Source organism: Dasypus novemcinctus (assembly GCF_030445035.2).
Source record: "Dasypus novemcinctus isolate mDasNov1 chromosome 11 unlocalized genomic scaffold, mDasNov1.1.hap2 SUPER_11_unloc_1, whole genome shotgun sequence".
NCBI classification, from domain to species: Eukaryota; Metazoa; Chordata; class Mammalia; order Cingulata; family Dasypodidae; genus Dasypus; species Dasypus novemcinctus.
This window is the reverse complement of record NW_026688125.1, coordinates 1,161,562-1,183,166: the sequence shown is the minus strand read 5'-3', so window position 1 is coordinate 1,183,166 and position 21,605 is coordinate 1,161,562. Positions and strand designations below refer to the sequence as shown.

The window sequence follows — 21,605 nt, the reverse complement described above, 5'->3', positions numbered from 1 at the left end:
AATCCAGCTGCTTCAGCTGCTGGGGAACATGGTAAGACTACGGAATTCCATAGGCATGTGCCCATTCCTGCACATCATTTGCTGGGAAATTAGTTCCTTGAGCAGATGCAATGCTGTGTGGAATGCCATGGCGGTAGATAAGACATTTAGTAAGTCAACGGATGCTAGTTTGGGAAGAGCCATTGCATGTAGGAAATGCAAACTCATATACAGAGTATGTGTCTATTCCAGTTAAAACAAATCACTGCCCCTTGCATGGTGGAAGTAGTCCAATAGAGTCAACCTGCCACCAGGTGTCAGGCTGGTCACCTCAAGGAATGTTGCCCTATTGGGGGCTGAGTGTGGGTCTCTGCTGCTGGCAGACTGGGCACTCAGCAGTGGATGTAGTCAAGTCAGCCTTGGTAAGAGGAAGTGCGTGTTGCTGAGCCCGTGCATAACCTCCATCCCTACCTCCATGGCCACTTTGTTCATGAGCCCACTGGGCAATGACAGGAGTGGCTGGAGAAAGAGGCTGAGCATTAGTCACAGACTGGGCCATCTTTTCCACTTGATTATTATAATCTTTCTCTGCCGAAGTTACCCTCTGGTAGCATTCATATGGGACAAAAAATTTTCATGTGTTTTGCACACTGAAAAAGGTCAATTCACATAACTCTTCCCCAGACCTCCTTCTCACCAATTTTCCAATCATGCTTCTTTTAAGTCCCTGACCATCCAGCCAAGCCATTGGCAACAGTTCATGAATCAGTGTACAAATGCACTTCTGGCCGTTTCTCCTTCCAAGCAAAATGAACAACCAGGTGCACTGCTCAAAGTTCTGCCCACTGGGAGGATTTGCCTCACCACTGTCCTTCAGCAATGTCCCAGAAAGGGGCTGCAATGCTCAGCTGTCCACTTTTGGGTGGTACCTGCATATCATGTAGAACCATCTGTAAGCCAGGCCTGAGTTTTCTCTTTCTCAGTCAAATAATTGTAAGGGACTCACCAAGAGGCCAAAGCTGTGGGCTGGGAAGGAGAAAGTGACATGGCAGTGGTGGTGATCATGGGCATTTGGGCTACTTCCCCATGTAACTTTCTCATGCATTCACGACCCACTCAAGCCCTTCTCATATATACCACTTCCACTTTATTATGGAGTGCTACTATGCCCTCTTGACTTAATGGTTTGGTGGGTCGTGATAGGCAACTCAGGTCTCATGGTAACTTGATGGCCCATAGTTAAGCATTCAGTCTCTACTAAGGCCCAGCAGCAGGCCAAAAGCTGTTTCTCAAAAGGGGAGTAGTTATCTGCAGAGGATGGCAGGGTTTTGCTCCAAAATCCTAAGGTCAGTGTTGTGTTTCACCTGTAGGCATCTGCCAAAGACACTGGGCGAAATGATGATGAAGGACAACTGTCATCTGAAACAGAGTATCTACAACTGCAAGCAAAACAGCCCTTTCCATCTGCCCCATTATATCTAAACCCCCTCTGAATCTGAGACAGAGTGGGCATCAAAACCCAAAAAAAGTAGGGTGTAGGAAAGAACCAATTAAGGTGGTCAACAACCATGGACAAAGTAAACATTAATATTGTAACAATGGAAGAACATGTAACATTGATGCAAAGATAGTGCTTAGCAGAGGTTCTGAGGGGAGGGGCTGGGAATACTAGGTAGAAAATAGGGCATTTTTAAGGCATTGGAATTCAGTGTAAACTGCAGTGTAAACTATTGACCTTGGTTAGTAGTAATGCTTTAATGTTTTATTCATCAATTGTAATAAATGTACCACACAGTTGTAAGACGCTACTCAGAGGGAAACTTGTGGGAGGGGGAGGGGTGAGTTATAAGCAAATCCCTCATACTTCTGATGAAATTTTTAAAAATATTATCCTTACAGAACACTTATCAAAAACAAAATGTTTATGAAAACATAAACAGATGAAAATAGCCTGTGGTAACAGTTTCCACTTATTATCAATAGAACTTCCATAACCTAAAAGAAATACATCCAACAGATTTAGAGCAAACATCACAAGTACCAGCTGCATGCTAGCACCATATCCCTAACACTAGGAAAAAGACAAAGAAGAGCAGTCATTACCATTTCTATTCAACAGTCTTTACAAGGGCGATTAAAAAGTTAAAAAAGAAATGTGTTTTAAAGCTTGGAAATCATGTGCACAATCATCATATAGCCAAAGAAACCATCCGGAATCTACCAGTGAATTATGAGAATCAATGAGGGGGTAAGTCTGTCTGTTAAAACATCAATTAACCAAAATACTTTGCAGGCATAAAGAGTAATTTAGTATGAGGATATTTCAGTGTATGGAATATTTCTGTGATTTAGCCTCTGGGTTTTGGCATATTTTGACCAAAATGTACTCAAATTCATTAAAAGTTATTTGTATTGGGAATCAAAATTCAAAACACAATAATAAATATTTTTCTGTTTTCTAAAGTCTTCTACTATTTAGTACACTAAATTTCCAGTCTCCCATTATAAAAGATCAGGCAGAACAATTCTAATGCCCTAAAACTGTCCTGTGTTCCTTCTATTTATTCTTTCTTCCCCCACCCCCAGCACTTATGGTACCATCTGTTTCACTTTCTGAAGAGTATGACTCATAATTACTTGCAAATAATATTGAGTGTCTTTTCTTTTATTAAACACTGCCTATGTTCTTGAGAGACTCTTGCCCCTCTATTTGAGAACATAGCATGACTCCCCTGGATTGGGATTTAATATTTTCTTGCTTATTGTGTGGGTCTCTACCCACTGAGATAACACATAATGACAAGATGAGCACTTACATATTCCAGAGAAACCTGCCCCAGGTACAACCTCTCCTGTATACCACTCCCATCCAATACCTACACCAGTAATCTTCCCCTGCCATATTTGCTAAAAGAATATTCCTAACATTGTAGTTTTAAGCACAGATCTGCAAATCCCCAGTTCATCTGTTCCTTCCCTCGACCCTCCTCCCAACCCATGGATAGTCCAAACCCCCACTCTACCCGACTCACAGACCAGCACTGCTGATCTCAATATCATCGCCGCACCACTGTCTTCCTCATACACTACACAACGACACCCTTCCACCTTATCCTAGTTACTGCCCATATGGGCATAGGCTCACAACCCCTATTTCCTCTGTGTCCCCTGGAGACACTCGCTCTATGAGACTGCTCAAATGGCTTAATCAAATGAGTGAGGTCATGTAATATTTGCCCTTCAGTGCCTGGCCCACTTCCCTTAACATGAGGTCTTCAAGATTCATCCAGGTTATCCTGTGTGTTAATACTGCATTGCTTCTTATACCTCAGTAATGTTCCATGGTATGTATACACCACTGTTGCTTATCCATCCTTCTATTCATGTGCACTTGGGTTGCTTCCATCTTTTGGCAATAGCGAATAATGCTGCTATGAACATTGGTGTTCATAGATCCGTTCGTGTCCCTTCTTTCAATTCTTCCTGTTATATACCCAGAAGTGGGATTGCTGGAGAAAATGGCAGTTCTGTCATTAGCTTGCTGAGGAAATGCCAAACTGTCCTCCACAGGGCTCCACCATTCTCCACTCACACCATCAGCTAATGAGGGATCCCTTTCTTCCACATGCAACTCTCTAACTTATATTAAAGCAGTTTTCAGAAAAATGTGTTTTTACTTCTATTTATATAGCAGGGAATCATACATTGATAATACTTATTTTTAAAATGAGTCAATTGTATTATTACATATTAACAAATCATTCAATTAATCCAAAACATACAAATAGTGGTATTTGGTACAATCACAAAGTTGTACATTCATCACTTCGATCATTATTAAAGCATTTCCATGATTTCAATAGTAATAATATTGGGAAATGGACTTTGGCCCAGTGGTTAGGGCATCTGTCTACCATATGGGAGGTCCGCGGTTCAAACCCCGGGCCTCCTTGACCCATGTGGAGCTGGTCATGCGCAGTGCTGATGCGCGCAAGGAGTGCCGAGCCACGCAAGGGTGTCCCCCGCATGGGGGAGCCCCACGCGCAAGGAGTGCGCCTGTGAGGAAAGCCGCCCAGCGTGAAAAGAAAGTGCAGCCTGCCCAGGAATGGTGCAGCCCACACTTCCCGTGCCACTGACGACAACAGAAGCGGACAAAGAAACAAGATGCAGCAAATAGACACCAAGAACAGACAACCAGGGGAGGGGGGAAATTAAATAAATAAATAAATCTTTAAAAAAAATAGTAATAATATTAAACAAAAAAGACACCCTGTGCCAGCAACTACATAGCAACCATCTACCTACAATCTGCAGACACACAAACCACAGTCCCACAACAACCAGACACATGCAAGACATTCCCTTGCCTAATGGATATACATGGTAACAATCACACAAATGCACGGAAGCCTGAAGAACCTCTGACACTAATTATATATTTGCCAGACCTTCCAATGAGTCCCTTGTACAAAAAATATGAGTTTATATGGTTATGAGTCCCCAAAACAGAGTCAGGAGTTCATCAAAGGGGTCACTCTTATGCATGCCTCAGCAGGGTCCCAGAGACAGCCAAAGTAGATACAATCCCAGGTATTGGTTCTTCTGAGGGCTCTAGAGACCTTGAGGTTCTGTGGTCATGGCAGATGGAGTTCAGTGCCAAGTCTCTTGGCCCTACTTTGGAGTTGGTGTTCCTGAGTGGGATGGAGTTGAACCTGAGTTCAGAAGCCAATCCTGTTTCTTTTACTGGACCTGTGGTTGGCACTGGGATTTGGTGTATGCTAAGGGGACCTGAATCTCTGGATTGTCCATGTGATAGCCAGGCCCTGAACCTCAACAGATCTGCAGCTCCTACCCTCTATTTTAATGAACTTACACCAGCCAGCAAACAGGGAGGTGAAGAAGGTCAAGCACCACACCAGGGAGCCAAGAGGGCCTACAACTGCAAGCAGGAGAATTGCATCCATCATCCATGTGGAATCTAAGCCCCCTCTCAATAAAGAGGTGGAGTGAACATAACCATCCCAGGGTCCACAGGATGGAGGAATAGAGTATGCATTCGAGTGGACTTACTGATATTCTATTCTGGAACTGTTGTGATTAGTAATGGAGGAAAATGTACCATTAATGTGGAGGAAATGGCCATGGTAGCTGCTGAGGGTAGGGAGAGGGAAGAAGAGATATGATGTGGGTGCAGTTTCACAACTTGGAGTTGTGCTGGGTGGTACTGCAGGGACAGTGGCTGGACATTGTAGGTCCTGCCCTGGCCCACTGGGTGGACTGGGTTAGAGTGTAAACTACTATGTAAACCACTGTCCATGTGGTGCAGCAGTGCTGCAAAATGTATTCACCAAGTGCACTGAATGTGCTTTGATGATGAAAGAGGTGTTGATGTGGGAGCAGTGGGGTGAGGGGGTGGGGACTATATGGGCACCCCATATTTTTTTAATGTAACTTAAAAAATATATTTATATAAACCCCACAATTCCCAGTAAAAAATAATCTTTAGTACAAAAACACAATCTCTAAACATCTATGGACAAACAAGCACTTAGTAGTAAACATATCCTCATATCCCATAAAAAATAAACCAAAACTCACAAAACCCCCAAATCAATCCCATAGACTCTGACAACAACCAAATGCATTCAAGATAAACTCAGATATTACCAAGTACTTAAGGAACAGTCAGTCCCCCAAATCCCGTGAACACACATCTAGGTATGATGCCTCAGAACCTGAAGACAAAGAGCAACTTTTCCACATTCTCCTAAATCTCACACACAACACCCCCTCTTTCACCTAAATGGGCACAATAACCTCACACCCCAAATACAAAACTCACACAAACCTCCATCTTGACAAACTATGAACAGAATGTGTCCATAGGCCCCGCTATTATGTTCACCTTCACAAACCCAGCCCCCCACAAAATCCAGTCACTCCTCTCCAAATTTGGTCCACACCAAAAACAAATGCCCTGAACTCCCACCCAGGCAGTGTGAGCACGTATTTAATGCCTACACTCTGAACAGACACAGACCCAATTCGCACCTCACAAAGAGACACATATACAATATCCCACTTTACCCTCAAAATAAACAGAGCCACCCCAAAACACACACATGCAAAAGTTTCGAAAGTGGTCCACTGTGCTGCTAGGCAGAATATTTGCTGTTCCTTTCTACAGTGTCTTTGATGAGAAAATACTACAATCTCCTCCCTGTTCAACCCAGAGGAGGCCACTTGACTTGCTTTGTTCCATGAATACCCACAAATTACTAATGGCCAATCCTCCAATGAATGCATTAGAAGAGTAAACATAGCCTTGTGAATTAACACACACTCCAGAGTTTGCCTGAGCTTCCTGCATTCTCCAAACCTGTAGAATCTACCTACAAACTCCATGAATTTTCACATAAGTTGTCCACAGCCCTAGGACACCCAGCTCACAAGTCTTCATGTATATACAGAAACCTCCAGCACAACCCCACACATGTATTTACCATCTAAAGTTCACTTTGACACACCCGTGGTCCCCACCTTTTGAATTCACATGTACTAGCACAGCTTACATACACAGAAACCCCCATATCCATAAACACACCAACATGCACACAACCTGCAGAACACACACACACACTCAGAATGCATGGAGGGGTGGGCTGTTGTTAATGAGACCCTCTTATGTTTTTAGATGTAATATTATTCATAATATATGTATCTTCAAGAAAATACAATAAAAAAATAATGCATATCAAGCAATGGTTCTGAGCCTAAAAAGGGATGAGTTTTGTGGAGAGTGTCAAGGGCCACAGATCTCTCTGCATCTGCATGGAAGGCCTCCAGTCTCTAGTAGATGGGAATGTATGTGGGAGACAGCCTAGATGGCAGCACTTGCAGAGATTGTCAGGACTGGGAGCCACTTTCTCCAGGCCTTGCCCTTTCCCAGGAGGCTCATAATCCATTTCCTGATGGAAGCATGTGAGAAACATCTGGATAACTCAGTTCAACTGAGGAAATGGCAGACTTTCTAGAGCCACAGTCCACCTGTCCAGCTGAGACAGTTTTGGGGTCTATGTCACAATTTGACTACTCCCTCTGCCCATACCCATTTACCTATCCTTTTACAGAGGTTCTTTACTAACCATCTTGTTCAATAACCTCTGAATTCCAGTTTGCATTTTAGAGATTCAAACAGATATATCCCATTTCTTCACTCAACAACTGTTTATGGAGCATCAATGTCATGGTAAAGATGCCTCATGCAGGTCTTACATAAAGTGCAGGAAACCAGATATAAACAAATATCTCTAGCCTGGACTCACATGCAAACTAATTCTGAAATGTACACTCAGCAATGAGATTTAGTGCTATAATCCTAGTGGACTCTGCAGATAGAAACAGGGGAATGAAAATAAGGTTGAGTGTTAACAAAAAACCCGTGATTGAAAATGGAAGAGAAGAATTAAATGCTCAAAGAGAGAGTCAATTTCCTCACATAAAAATATTTACCCTACACTGGAATCCTCTTCCTGGGATATCTGCATCTGGGCACTGAGGTTCAAGATATTTTCCAGGTATACCACTTATCCATTGCCACAATTGTTCAGATAAACAATCTACTGCAAAGCTCAACTGATTACAGCCATAGGTGTAGATTTCCTGCAGGTGTCTGAGGGTGGGGGTTTGCAGATTGGCTCTTCTGGAAGTTCTCCTCTGATCTAGACTCCTTCACATGTCAGGGTAGACTAAAGAAAAGCAGTCTGGCCGACATCTCACCCTCAGGAGGAGAGCATGAGCACATGCACCTGTCACTGACTGACGTTCAAGGGGAAGTCCCAGAACCAGGTCCCAGAGGCAGAGTGGGAGGCACTGCAGTGTGACAAGGGGAAGGGTAAGGAGGCCTGGAGGGAAGCACTCTGTCATTTTGCCTTCTGCCACAGGTAGCAGTGACTTCTAAATCACCAAGTTTAGAAGAGACTGTTACTGCATGTTACTGCACTCTGACCCTCGGGGGCAGCTAAAACCATTCTCAGGTCATTGAATCCTTATTCAGCAAACAATTCCTTGTGGTGTCCTTTGTGCAAACACTGTGAAGGCTGCTGTGCAGAATTCAGAGCTGAATGGGTCAGGTCCCAGTGCTAAAGGATAGAAATCACAGAGGGTTTTGTAATTAATTTTGTTTGGAATCAGAGTGGAGTGTAGTGCATTAGGGGACTGGGCAGTTGGGTTCTACCTAGTAAAAGTAAGAAGGAACATTTTTATGAGAACTCACAATATGCCAATCACAGCTCCTATAAATTGAATGTACTCACCATAATATTTACAGCTCTACAGAGCTAGCAGTGTTATCCTCATTTCACAAAGAAGTGAGACCTGGCTCAGAGGGGGAAGACTACTGAAACAGGTGCAAAGGGCATGGAATCAACATGCAGGAACCAAATTTGAGCTAGGCTTTCTGGAAGCAGAGGCTCTGCTCTAGCCCTGACCCCAGGCTCCCTCTTGATTATGTTCCCTGAAGCTGGGGAAGGGCAGAATGCAGAGAAGGCACCCACCACAGGGAGGACAGCTCAGGTACCTCCCTGGGATGGACCTACCTCCAACAATGCTGGCCCTCCAAGGTCAGGACCTCTCCATCGAGGCCTTTTCCAGGTGACCCCTCTCAACAGGGGCAGCAGTTTCCTCACCCAGAGGATATTCTCATCTCCCACTGCTGCTTCCCCTGCTGCTATGGCTAGTTCATGTTAGGGCTGCCTCCAGCCACATCTGTCCCAATGTTTGAGCAGGTTTCTCAACCTTATGGTTTCTAGATGCCCAATGATGAGATACTGGGTTTGCTTTAATACCCATTTCTCATCTGGGGCCTTCCTATTAAGACATGTTTGCTGATGGAAGGATGGGTAAGCAGGGAACTTGGCCTGCAGCCAGAACCTAGACTGGTAAGCTCTGGGCTGATGATACCACAGGGCTTTCAGCTTGAGGAAGCAGCAGCCAGAAGGTGAGTCTGGGAAAAGGGGAGGTGTGGGTATTAGGGTTAGGGTTGGGGTTGGGGGTCTTCTCATCCCTCACATGCTCTCTCCACCTGCTACTGCAGAACCAATCCTTTTTCTGACCTCACCCCTGATACCTGGCCTCTTTCAGGCCTTGTCTGGGCTCCATGCAGCATGCTCTGCTTTCCACATCTGCAGGTCCTCAGCCTCCTTCCTTGGCCTTTGGAACAAACCTCCACCTTCAGTCCCACATTCCTGCAACAGAAATCAGGAAGACTTCCTTTTAGGGGCAGTTTCCCAGTGGTGGCAAAATAACCTTCAGAGTCTCCTCAGACCTTACTAGTAGTGCATTATGGCAGGGCCCATGTGACCCCATGCCCTGGTGTAGAATTTGAAGGGAAAAGGGCCTGTCACCAGCCTTTGGAGAGTAGAAGAGTCTGGGGCATCAGGGAGCCTGGCCATAAGGGCCACTCAGTGAAGACCTGAGATGGGAAGAGGAGGGTAAGACATGTCCTGCCCCCAGGTTGAGGGCTGTTGCCTCCAGGCCTCAATCTTCACATCCAACATGTGGGCTGCAATGCCAGGATGTGGTCTGCAGCCCTCAGACCACGCTCCATCCTCCCAGGTCAAGGCACACCCTCTGTCTCTCCCCACATTGTGTCTTTGTGGTTTTTATGTGGGGGTTTTAGATACCCCCACTCCCACAACTCAAAATTTTAGACATACTTCCAATACATACAATCATCCCACTGTGGTAGATTGAATTAGGCACTGCAATTTAGACCTGTGTTTAACCTTAATCCACTTTCCTGTGGCTGTCAACCCAGTGTTAACAGGATTTCCTCTGGTTTTCATTTTCAGGTCATGCGTGGCCCATCTAAAATTGTGGGTGGGTCCTGCTCCACATGGCTGTAGGCCTTAGGAAGAGAAGCAAGAAGTTACAGAAGCTGGGAAGGAAAGGATATCACCAACTGACCAGAGGCTGAGAAACAATCCAAGGAACTGCAAGGATTCCCAGAAGATGCACCAGAATGTTACAGGCTTTCAGAGGAAGCAAGCTTTCCCCACACTTTGACCTGGACTCCAGTCTCAAATGAGACATCAACATAAGCTGTTTAAGCAAAACCATGGTGTGGGATTTGTGAGATCAGCTCAAGCACACTAAGATGTTCACTTCCATGTATAAACACACAACCCCACCATTCAATGAGATATATATACACATACTAAGTGCCCACAAGACATACTAATAACTCTCTACTGAAAGCTTCAATAACATACTACTGGGAAATATATATCCAAATCACTGTGACCCAGAGTACACACTCATTACACGTAAAATGTACCACATGCCTCAATTTTACCCACCATTCCCCTATACAATACAAATATGAAAAAATACCACCCTGTATCACCAAATACAAATACAGCTCTGGCATTTACTTAGTCCCTACACTTGCTAATGATCATCAACCTATCTCCAGCATCTTTCAGAATAGGCACATGAAACACAACAATCCTTCCATCTGAACATATACATCTGCCAGCTTCACACACTATTATACAGTTTCCCTTCAACACCAAAATATCTACGCACAACTCCTGAAAGTCACCCAAACATACATCACCACTCAACATACCCTGAGTACATTTCAATGATTCCACACATCCAACCAATATACAGAAGATACACAGTCCCTACCAACTAATATACTGACATGTTCCCTAGCATTGCCCATATGCATATGCAGAGGCAATTCCAAACTTAAACACACAAAATTCCCAGAGTCATGGGGAAAGTACACACAGCATATAATGTTTCCATAGCCTCAAACTGCAAATACATAACACCTATTCCTTGATATACATGCACTGCATCTCACAGGATCCAAGAATCCAAAGCCTCAGGCTCACTGAAAAAATAGGTCCTCCACTTAACCCCAAATATCCACACAGACACCACTGATTCACAGATCTCAAGGTATCTATCACATTCCAACCAACCTATGAAATGCAAATACGAGTGTCAAACTTTCAATTCATAGGAACACAGTTCCCAAAGACATGCACAATAGAGCTCACATACCCTGAATTTCTACAGTCCATAAGAGGCCCACCAATACATGTAGAGAATATCACATTTTCAGATACACAATCAACCTCTTCTCTGCATACCCACAATCAGGTACAAAACATCCTTCTATCCTCAGATACACTAACTGATCTGCTAACAACCCCACGAAACACTTCCACCCGGAGGAACTCAGCTCCTGGATACAATCATAAAAGTAGTTAAAGCCCCAGTTATGAAAGTAGTGGTATGTAGCCAGGTTTAACACTGTGAACCAACTCTCTCTAAAATAATTCTGTGCATGTATATATATAAATATAGAGAATACATTTCAATCATTTAATAGCATACGACATGTGCAGAACAAATTTTACAAGTAGTTAGAAAATATACATTATCTTTTGTAAATTGGATTTAGTCGATTGACTCTCACATACTTTTGTCCATTTTGCCCAAATCTTATATCTATTATATATAACCTGAGCTTGAAGATCCATCACAATTGACACCAGACCTTGAAAAACTGTTTATTATTCCATGAAGCAAAGACTGTCGCATTCATGATAAAATAATGGTTTCATCATGAACACTGGTTAATATTTCTACCTTAAAAAGTAATATAGTGAAATATCCAAGATATGCTGATTTGCACTTAATGTTTAGTGTTCCCTCTTTCCTCAATAGAAGGTATTTTATACACTGAAATATTTTCCCTCATTTTTTGTATTATTACAATGTAACAGATATAGACTTAGGTCACATTATTAACAATTTAAAGTTAATTTAACTCTATACCATCTAGTTGAACAAATGTAGCTGGTCTGATCTACAGTGCTTCACCCTCACCCTCCCACAGTATAGATGCTCCCCCCACAGTGGAAGGGACAAGTGAGGGCAGAGCCACAGCCTTAGGGAGCAGCTCCTGATTCACAGGAGCACACACAGTCCTGAGCCCAGAGACACCACTAGGAAGTCATGAGTTGGCGCACTCTTCACCTTTATTTTTTATACAACTGACATAGAAAAGCAGCTGGAAGTGGTGGGACTAGGGTGATGGGACAACCCCTCCCCCACAGGCCCTGGGGTTCACAGTTATGGACTCGTCCACCTCCCTGTGCACATACATTTCCCTTCTGGAACCGGTTCCCAACTGACATCAGAGGTGGTTGGAGGACCAGAAAACAGGTGACAGAGCCCTGCCCCCACAGCCACATGTGCAAGCACCAAGCTTCCAGGTCCCACAGGGACCAGGTCCTGGGAGGGCCATGGAAGAGAGGCAGGAGGTGGAGCCACCTAAGTCTCTGTGATGCGTGTTCAGGCCATGCCTCTTCTCCAGGAACCCGAGCAGCCATCCCTGGCTCTGGGAGAAAGCATGTGGGAAAGGACCACTCATGATGTTTAGACTCACAGATGTGGAGGACAGTCCCATGCCCTGAGATAGGGTCCTCCATGAAGTGTTTTAGAAGAGGTCTAGCCTAGGGCCATGTCCTCAGATTGGAAGGATTGCTTATGCATGCCTTGGCTGCATTTGTTTTCTTCTGGCTCATGGCCTTTCAAAGAATATGCCCTTTTTCCTATTCAGAAGCAGGGTTCCTTATAGAACCATCCTGGCAAAGTATTTGGGATCTGGAAACTCCTTCAAAGCTATGCTTTCTCTGAACTCCATTGCTGGTTGTATCCTAGGACTTTTCCCATATTAGAATATATTTTAGTGAGTTTATTTAATATGTACAGTAAATGTGGACTCAGTAAGATTTTGTTTGAAGGTTTTTTTTTTAATAGCTTTCATCAGGACATTTGATAATCTGAGTCCAGAAACTAGCTCATGGCTTTCTTGAGTCCTTAAACTTGAGGCAAAATTCTTAGCAGGCTTCTTAGCAATGAAGTAGAATAAAAATCCAGACTTTGTAATACTTCCTGTGACTGTTTTCTGATTCAGTAGAAATGTAAAAATTGTGTGTTTGGGGGGAGCATAGATACAAATTCAGTTGTCTTTACTGTAGGTTCAGTGCTTTCTTTTTCTTTATGGGGTAAACATTAAAAACATAATGGGTTACACTTCTTATGTAGCATTGCCAGATGAAATAGAGGACACCTAACTTAAACTTAAATCTCATAAAAACAATGTGAATTAGCATATATGTCATATACAATTTGAGACATACTTATGCTAGAATATAATTCATTGTTTACTGAATTTCAAAATTTACCGGGGTTTATTTTTTTATTTGCTAAAACTGGGAACATTATTCTTAGGGATATTTTAAAGGTTTTATTAATTGAAGAACTTCTCCTTGTAGCATATGCTAAGGAAAGAAGACTTGAAAACAAGCTACCAGCCGAAAGACAGTAATTGCAGTAAAACTGACACTAGATAACAAATATATACTCTTGTATAAACTGTTTAAAATCAGAAATAAACATAAAATGTTTATAACGAATTTACATCACATTTGCTTTTAGTTGCATGATATTTTCCTGGAAAGACGCAAAAAGAGCAAAAACATTAGCGTCCTCTGCTGATGTGGACTGGGATGCCAGGGGAAGTGGGTGGGTGGAAGACTTCTCACTACATATTCCATTGTGCCAAATTTGACTTTCGCACCATGCAATGTTTACCTGTTAAAAGCAATCAAAATCATTGAAATGAAAATTTTAAATACTTAACTACCAATGAATGAGAAAAAAAGCATAGATTTTTCCTGTAAGCCTACAAGCCTGGAGTTCTTTGATGTGGAGGGGTCTTCCAGCACAAACCAATGTTTATTTATAAATAATTTAAGTATAGAACCTAGGAAGAAGTCTTTGTGCTATGAATTAGGAAGAATCACTAAATTGCTCTAACAAAGTCCCTAATAATTGTGCTGTCCCAGTATACTTTGAAGGGACCACCTGCAATTCCCCTGTCAGAGTCCTGGATGAAGTTCTATCCTCCCCCACTTCAAGCCCAACTGCCCTCTGCCCCCCCCCGTAGAATGTCTGAGTGCTCCATTTTAGTCCTGTTGAATTTCAAACTTCTCCACCCTTTCCGTGGATTCCTGAGAATCTGTTGGCAGCGGTTCACTCTCAGGGCGTAGAATTGAATCTTTGCTAGAGGTTGTCAGATAGCAGTGGTCCATGTCCAAGTGTACCGAGGTGACTTCAAAAGGTAAGCACTTAGGGGTGGTGGACTTGACCCAGTGGTTAGGGCGTCTGTCTACCACATGGGAGGTCCGTGGTTCAAACCCCAGACCTCCTCGACCCATGTGGAGCTGGCCCATGCGCAGTGCTGATGCACGCAAGGAGTGCCATGCCACCCAGGGGTGTCCCCCATGAAGGGGATCCCCAAACACAAGGAGTGTGCCCATGAGGAAAGCCGCCCAGTGCGAAAGAGAGTGCAGCCTGCCCAGGAATGGCACCACCCACATCCGTGCCACTGAAGACAACAGAAGCGGACAAACAAGATGCAGCAAAATAGACAGAGAACAGAAAACCAGGGGAGGGGGGAGTTAAATAAATAAATAAATCTTAAAAAAAAAAAAAGGTAAGCACTTAGGATAAGGTGGTGTGTTATCAGGGTCCCTGATATCCTTCAAATCCATAGAAATTCACATTTGACCCATCTTCTTGGAACAAGATTTGAGATGAATCTCGAGGAAGGAGAAATCACTGGACTCCACCAAGAACCTCTCACCTGGAAATTGGTGGGGTAGGTTGGAAAGTTGAGGAAGGGGTCTTCTTAGAGGTACATCTAGATATGTGAGAGGGCTACAATAGGTATGAGAAAGTTTGGATGCAGGAAGAATTTCTCTCTAGAAAAAAACCACATAACAAGAGTATTAAATGGTAGTGGGTTTATGTTGTGTGGTAGTGTAGAGAGGCTTGTCTCCACCCTTTGTCATTACTTCATGTACCTGAGAACTTATGATTTTACTGGAAGAAAAATGAGATCCTATGGGGACAGTTAGAATCAATGGTCTAACGTAAAAAAACTTTTTGGTAGAGTTCATCATGGCCAAGTCAGCAGTGAAATAGCCTGTCTGCAAGGCAGCCTGGAAGTTACTCTAATGGTCCCAGCCCAGAGGCCTTTTGCATTCACTCCTTGATTCAATGTTTCCAGGGCACTTGTGGTAACTTCAGCTGGTTTTAGAGATTGGGTTTACCTGGATTTTATGACTTTTTCTTAAACGGTGTAAACTCAGATGCTCAACCAATTCATCTTCTCTAATTCCTCATGGTGAACCCTCAGCTCTTCATTTTAAAGTTGAGGTGAAGATGTTGCTCATAGTCCATGAATACTTCATGGTCATGGAATAGTGGCTGCTATTTGTTTTCAGTAAAACACTCAATGAAGGGTGGTTTCTTTCTGAAGAGGGGAAGGAGAAGAGATACAATTAGGTATATGTTACTCTATCACCAATAGTGCTAGAAGTAATAGTAGTATTGGTAACAGTCTGAAGAGATGATGCAGAACATAATCTTAAGAATTTACCACCTTCATGATGCCCTTGTGCTTCCTAGAACTTACCCAAAAGAACATCCCTTATTTGCTCGTGAGCATGCTGAGGGGTATTTTTTCCAAAGAATTCCTTGACAACAGCTCTTTGGTCAAGAGGCTGACTGAATGCCTCCACCAAATATTGAGTCTGGCTGAATTTCTGGTAGTGATTTCCTCAGAGAGGGGCTGTCCTGATAGCACGTGCTTCTTTCTCCTTCACACTCAGAGGTCTGGGAGCCTCACTGAATGGGAGCAAGTTCTCTTATGGGAAAACCCTGACCTGGAGTTCTAGAACCTAAAATCACTAGAGGGACAGGTGCTATTCTGAATTTCCTCCACCTAGGTGCCTGCTCACTTTTTGAAATTCAAAGCTCTGTTCTCTTGACATATGCATGGCCATTTCAACAGAACGGCATGCCTGTTCCAGCACCACAAAGAAGAAACACGTCTCTCAGTGAGAAGGTGATTTATTGCAAATACACAAGCAAGGAACTGGGATAATCTTCCCAAAACCAGTTCAAAGTGAGAATGGGAACTTGAATTTGTATAGGGAAACACCCAGGGGAGAGATGAAAAGAAAAGCAAGTCCAAAACAAGAAACAAGTGATGACTTTAGACCTTCCAGGGGTCTTGTGAGGAGGGTACCTGCAATTTTCCAGTCCTGTGTCATCTCAAGCACGTTAAACTCATAACTGTTGTTCCAGTTTCCGTGATTTATCAGTGACAGTTTAGATTCAGATACTGGTGCTTCTGATGCTATTCTCTGGTTTTGCTTTCAGTTGATATTTTATTCTTATTCCTGTAAGCAGAAATGAGAAGGTCTGGTTGATGTCCTTTTGGGAGCTAAGAACACAGAGTAACTAGTTAGATTGGATTAAGAGAAAACTATCTTAGTTATGCCTGGGTATATTTAGAGCTGCGTAGGTGAAGAAATTTTTAATAAGCACTTTTTTCACCTTTCAATTTCCTAATGAGTAAAGGACAGCTCCTGATAGCCTCAAGAGCGTTGCCTTTGTGGCCTCTAAATCCACCCATTTCCTTGTCTCTACAGCATCTCCAGTGCTGGGACCAGACAAGACCATGAACTCTGGAGTTTCCCTGTATCCTGGCACTGTCCTGCCAATCCCTTCACCCATTCCTGGCCCACCACCCCCACCTCCCTGGGGGCAGCACCTACCCCCATCTTTCCTTCCTGGCAGCTCTCTGCTGCTGCCTGCATTCCCCAGGCCACAGTTGGTGACAGGAAGTGGGGGCCTTGTCCCCAGTGGGACTGGAGGTGAGAAGATCATTCTTCAAATCACAAAACTAGGGAGACCAGCAGAGGCCCCTCCTACTCAGTCCTTTTTCCTTCCTCAGATGCCCCACATTTCAAGTGACCCAAGGATCCTCTGTGGGGGTGCTCAGCATGCCCCTCCTGGGATCTTGAGGGTCTCTTCTCTGGAGCCCTTGATCCCAGCCTCAGCTGTGGGGTGCACCCAGTCTGCTGAGGGAGGCTGGGCCCCAGGCCTTCCTCTTCAGGCTCCACCACCAGCTGCCCAGTTGGCCCCCAGTATTCCTCCAGGGAATGCTTTCGTCAGGCCAGAGGTGGCCTCCATGGAGAGAGGTCCTCCTTCCACCCAATCCAAGGATGACTCCTGTAAGCCCAAGAGTGTTTACCAGAACTTCTGATGTTGGAAGTGCTTCAAATCCCTGGCCCAGAGGCACATTCACCTAAGTTCTGATGCTGAAGCTCTTTCCTGCTTTCTCATGTGAGTGGCTTCCTCTTGGAGACACATCTGTTTTGCACCATTCAGATACAGAGGACTAGGGATGGATACCCCAGGCTAATGTCTCCAGAATTTCTTGACAGTCGGTCATGAGGAGAGATGATATATTTCTGGTTTTGAGTGATTTTCAGGTGTCTTATCTCAATTAATACCTTCCTAACTTGCATATATAAAGAACTCCTATATCTTGAAAATAAAAAGATAAACAACACATTTAAAAAAATGTGAAAAAGATTTAAAGAGACACTTTTCCAAAGAAGAAATAGAAATGGTTAAAAAGCACATGAAAAAATGCTCCAAATGTCTAGCTATCAGCAAAATGCAAATCAAAACTACAATGAGATACCATCTTACTCCCATAGGATTGGCAGCTATGAAAAAAACAGAAGACTACAAATGCTGCAGAGGATGCAGAGGAATGGAAACACTCATCCCCTGCTGGTGGGAATGCAGAAGGATCCAACCATTCTGGAGGACAGTTTGGTGGTTTCTCAAAAAACTAACCATAGATTTGCCATATGACCCAGCAATTCCACTGCTGGGTATATATCCAGAAGAACTGAAAACAAGGACACAAACCGATTCATGCACACCAATGTTCACTATCGCCACAGTTGGAGTCAGCCCTAATGCACATCAACAGATGAATGGATAAATAAAATGCAGTACATGCATACAATGGAATACTACTCAGCTTTAAGAATACAGTACAAACACACGTGTTAACATGTATGAATCTTGAGAAACTTATGTTGAGTGAGGCAACACAGGTATTGAAGGACAAATACTACATGACCTCAATGATATGAAATAAGTAAACAAAGCTGCCTCAGAGAGCTTGAGACTGGATGATAGGCTTACAGGAAATCGGGGGGTAGAGGAAGGATGTAAGCTGACACCTACATGGGTGAACTCTATGATAAGCTGGAGGTAAGTATTTATACAAGTAAGGGATAAAATGGGGGCATAGGATTACCTTTGGGTGGGGCTTTGCAGGCTTAAGGGGGGCTAGGGATGGGCAGATGGGTAATATTGTCCAAGAAATTGGGGGGAGGTGGGGCAACATATGAACATAGAAGATTGTCAGGTATTTGGTTGAGAGTATAATGCTGAGAAAACCTTTTCAAAAATGTAATAAGGAACGTTACCTGTTTAAGTTGCTTCAAGGGGATAATCTGATGCAGGACAGGCTCCTAGGGAATATGTGAATGCTCATTTTGCTATAGTGGGTTACATCATTGGAAAGAGACCCAAATAATGAGAGTGAAGGTATACCTATATCCTGGGGAGGACTGATGCCATCAAATAGAGGGAACTGTATCTCTCAAGAGAAATGGTGGCTCCCTGGGCTTAGGGCAGTTGAGCATGTCAAGCCCTCAACAGTGTTGCAAGTATCTCTAAACATGGCCCTTCAAGCAATGAAGATTGTCTGTCACTGTGGGCCTTAAGGGGAGGGGGAAAAGGGTATTGAATAGATGGAGCTAATGTAACTGTGTGGGCAATAGAAGTGTTTCACAAGGGTATGTAAGGATGGATATAAGACATGTAAAATTACACCAAAAATGTATAGGGGCTGATAGGCTAAAATGTAAATAATAATGTAAAACATAAGATAACTAAAAATTTAGAGAATTGGTGTAGAATAAAATATAAACCACAACGTAAACACAAATGTTACCTTGTTTGAAAGCTATTGTCTCAATATCTGTACATCAGTTTCAGAATATATAGTATGAATATGTAAAAAGATTATTGCTGTGGAAGGGAAAAGGTTTTATGTTGGATATGTGGGAGTACTGTATATGGTATATATGAATTACTGTGATCTAAAACTCTTGTGAATATAAGCTTAATAATTAGAAAACAGAAAAGAAAAAGATAGGACATAGACACTGAGGAAAAGATGCAAGTAGTTGCCTTGCCAAGCTGCATACAGGTCAACACTTATTGCAGTGATGGAAGGCAAAACATCAAAAACAAAGCTTTTGCATTTTTAAATTTTTTGATACCCCAATTTGTTTTTACCTTAATTTTTCCAAGTTAATATGTATCCTATATCTAACCTTTAAACTCATCGCTATATTCCATTTTACTTATAAGCGAACCTGGCAACATATTGGGCTTCACTTTTCAGGAAGTTTTGGATCACAGAGAGGTTCAACAATGGCAGCAGAGGAATACTGGTGTGGGATGTTATTGACAAGGGACACACGGTTGGCAGGGAGTTCTAGAGGGCATATATCCAGGGTACACAAAAATGTCTGGATATTTTCATAGTGGATACAATTAAAAACAACTGAGGGAGTGCTGAGTTCCTAGCCAGGGGAGCTCTATCACAGTCCCTAAAGGGACAGCAACAATCCCCTAAGTGAACGGCAAAACCAAAAAAGAAGGAAGGTCCAACAATTAGCCCTTGATACTAATGAATATGCTTGTGAGTATGTGTACCTGAAATAAGAAAAAGGCCTAGAGCTGCAGGGTGCCTAAGGGTTACCTCCTGAGAGCCTCCATGTTGTTCAAAGGTGGCCAGTCTCAAAGCCAAACTCAGCATATAAATATGTTGCCTTTGCCTCAGCGTGAGACATGACTCCCAGGGATGAGCCTCCCTGGCACCGAGGGATTACTACCAAGTACCAGCTAATGATTTAACTAGAAAATGACCCTGAATACAAGGGTCAACTTGGTCCAGCAGAATATCTCAGTCTACATATAATACCAGGAGTTAAAAATGCTTTTTGACCTGAATCAAGGGGGAAATGGAAAGGACAAATGAGTTTACATAGCTATGAGTCTCCAAAAAAGAGCTGGGAGGTTATCAGAGGGTTTGCCCTTATGCACACCTGAGCAGAGTCCCAGAGACAGATAAAGTAGATATAACCCCAGGTACTGGTTCTTCTGAGGATGACAGAGACCCACAGGTTCTATGGTCATGGCAGATGGAGTTCAGTGCCATGTTAGTGGGCCCTTCTTTGGAGTTGGTGTTTCTATGTGATGGAGCTAGACTAAGGTGTGATCTTTTTTCACAAGTCTTTCCTGTTATGTTTACCAGAACTGTAGTTGGTGCTGGGGTTTAATATATACCCAGAGGATCTGAATCTCTGGACTGACCATATGATAGCCAGGCCCTGAGCCTCAACAGACTTTAGCTCCTACACTCTGGTTTATTGGACTTACCCCACTCAGCCAAAATGGAGTTGAAGAAGGTCGACCACCACACCATAGAGCCAAGAGTGCCTGCAACTGAAAGCAGGATTGCATCCAGCATCCATGTGGAATCTAAGCCCCCTCTTGATATAGATGTGGAATGGACACAACCAATCCAAGGTCCACAGGATGAAGGAATAGAATATGGATTAAAGTGGACTTACTGATAATCTATTCATGAACTATTGTGATAAGGAATCAAAGAAAATGTGGCATTGGTGTGGAGAAAGTGGCCATGGTGGCTGCTGGGTGTGGGGGAATGGAGGAAGAGATGAGACGTGGAGGCATTTCGGGACTTGAAGTTGTTCTTGGTGGTGCTGCAGGGAAAATTACCGGACATTGTATGTCCTCCCATGGCCCACAGGATGAAACGTGGGAGAGTGTGGGCTATGATGTGGACCATTGACCATGAGGTGCAGCGATGCCCAGAGATGTACTCACCAAATGCAATGGATGTGTCATGATGATGGGGGAGAGTGTTGCTGTGGGGGGAGTGGTGGGGTGGGGGTGGTAGGGGTGAATGGGGACCTCATATTTTTTGAATGTAATATTTTTTTTTAAATGAATAAAATATATATATATAAAGACAAATGACCCAATTAAAAATGGGGCAAAGACATGAATAGACACTTGCCCAAAGAAGAAATACAAATGGCAAAAAAACATGAAAAAGTATTCAATGTCAGAGAACTAAATGTTGGAAAGAATGTGGATAGAAACACTTATTCACTGTTGTTGGCAATGCAGAATGTAGAGCCACTGTGGAGTTCAGCAGTTCCTAAAGAAGTTGAATATAGATTTCCCACATGACCTTGCAATACCACTATGGGGTATATACACAGAGGAACTGAGAGCTGTGAGAGCAGTGGCATGAAGAGACATCTGCACATCTATGTTCACAGTGGTATTATTCACAATTGCCAGAAGCTGGAAACAACCAGCTTTACTTATCAACTGATAAATGGATAATCGAACTGTGGTATATTCACACAATGGAACATTACGCATCTGTAAGAAGAAATGAAGTCATAACATTGACAACATTGATGAACCTGGAGGACAGTATGTTGAGTGAAGCAAGCCAGACAGAAAAGGACAAATACAGGAAAATTGCATTA

At 43.2% G+C, this 21,605-nt stretch overlaps 1 long non-coding RNA gene across 1 annotated transcript in view; it reads right to left on the bottom strand.

The window, feature by feature from the left end:
- Nucleotides 1-16,367, bottom strand: part of LOC131277347 (uncharacterized) — a 53,419-nt gene extending 37,052 nt beyond the window's left edge. The window contains exons 1-3 of the long non-coding RNA XR_009184535.2: nucleotides 16,163-16,367; nucleotides 15,183-15,385; nucleotides 9,107-9,224 (exon numbers count right to left, since the gene is read on the bottom strand). This is a non-coding gene — a long non-coding RNA (uncharacterized lncRNA). The remainder of the gene's footprint in view (nucleotides 1-9,106; nucleotides 9,225-15,182; nucleotides 15,386-16,162) is intronic.
- Nucleotides 16,368-21,605: the final 5,238 nt, after the last annotated feature.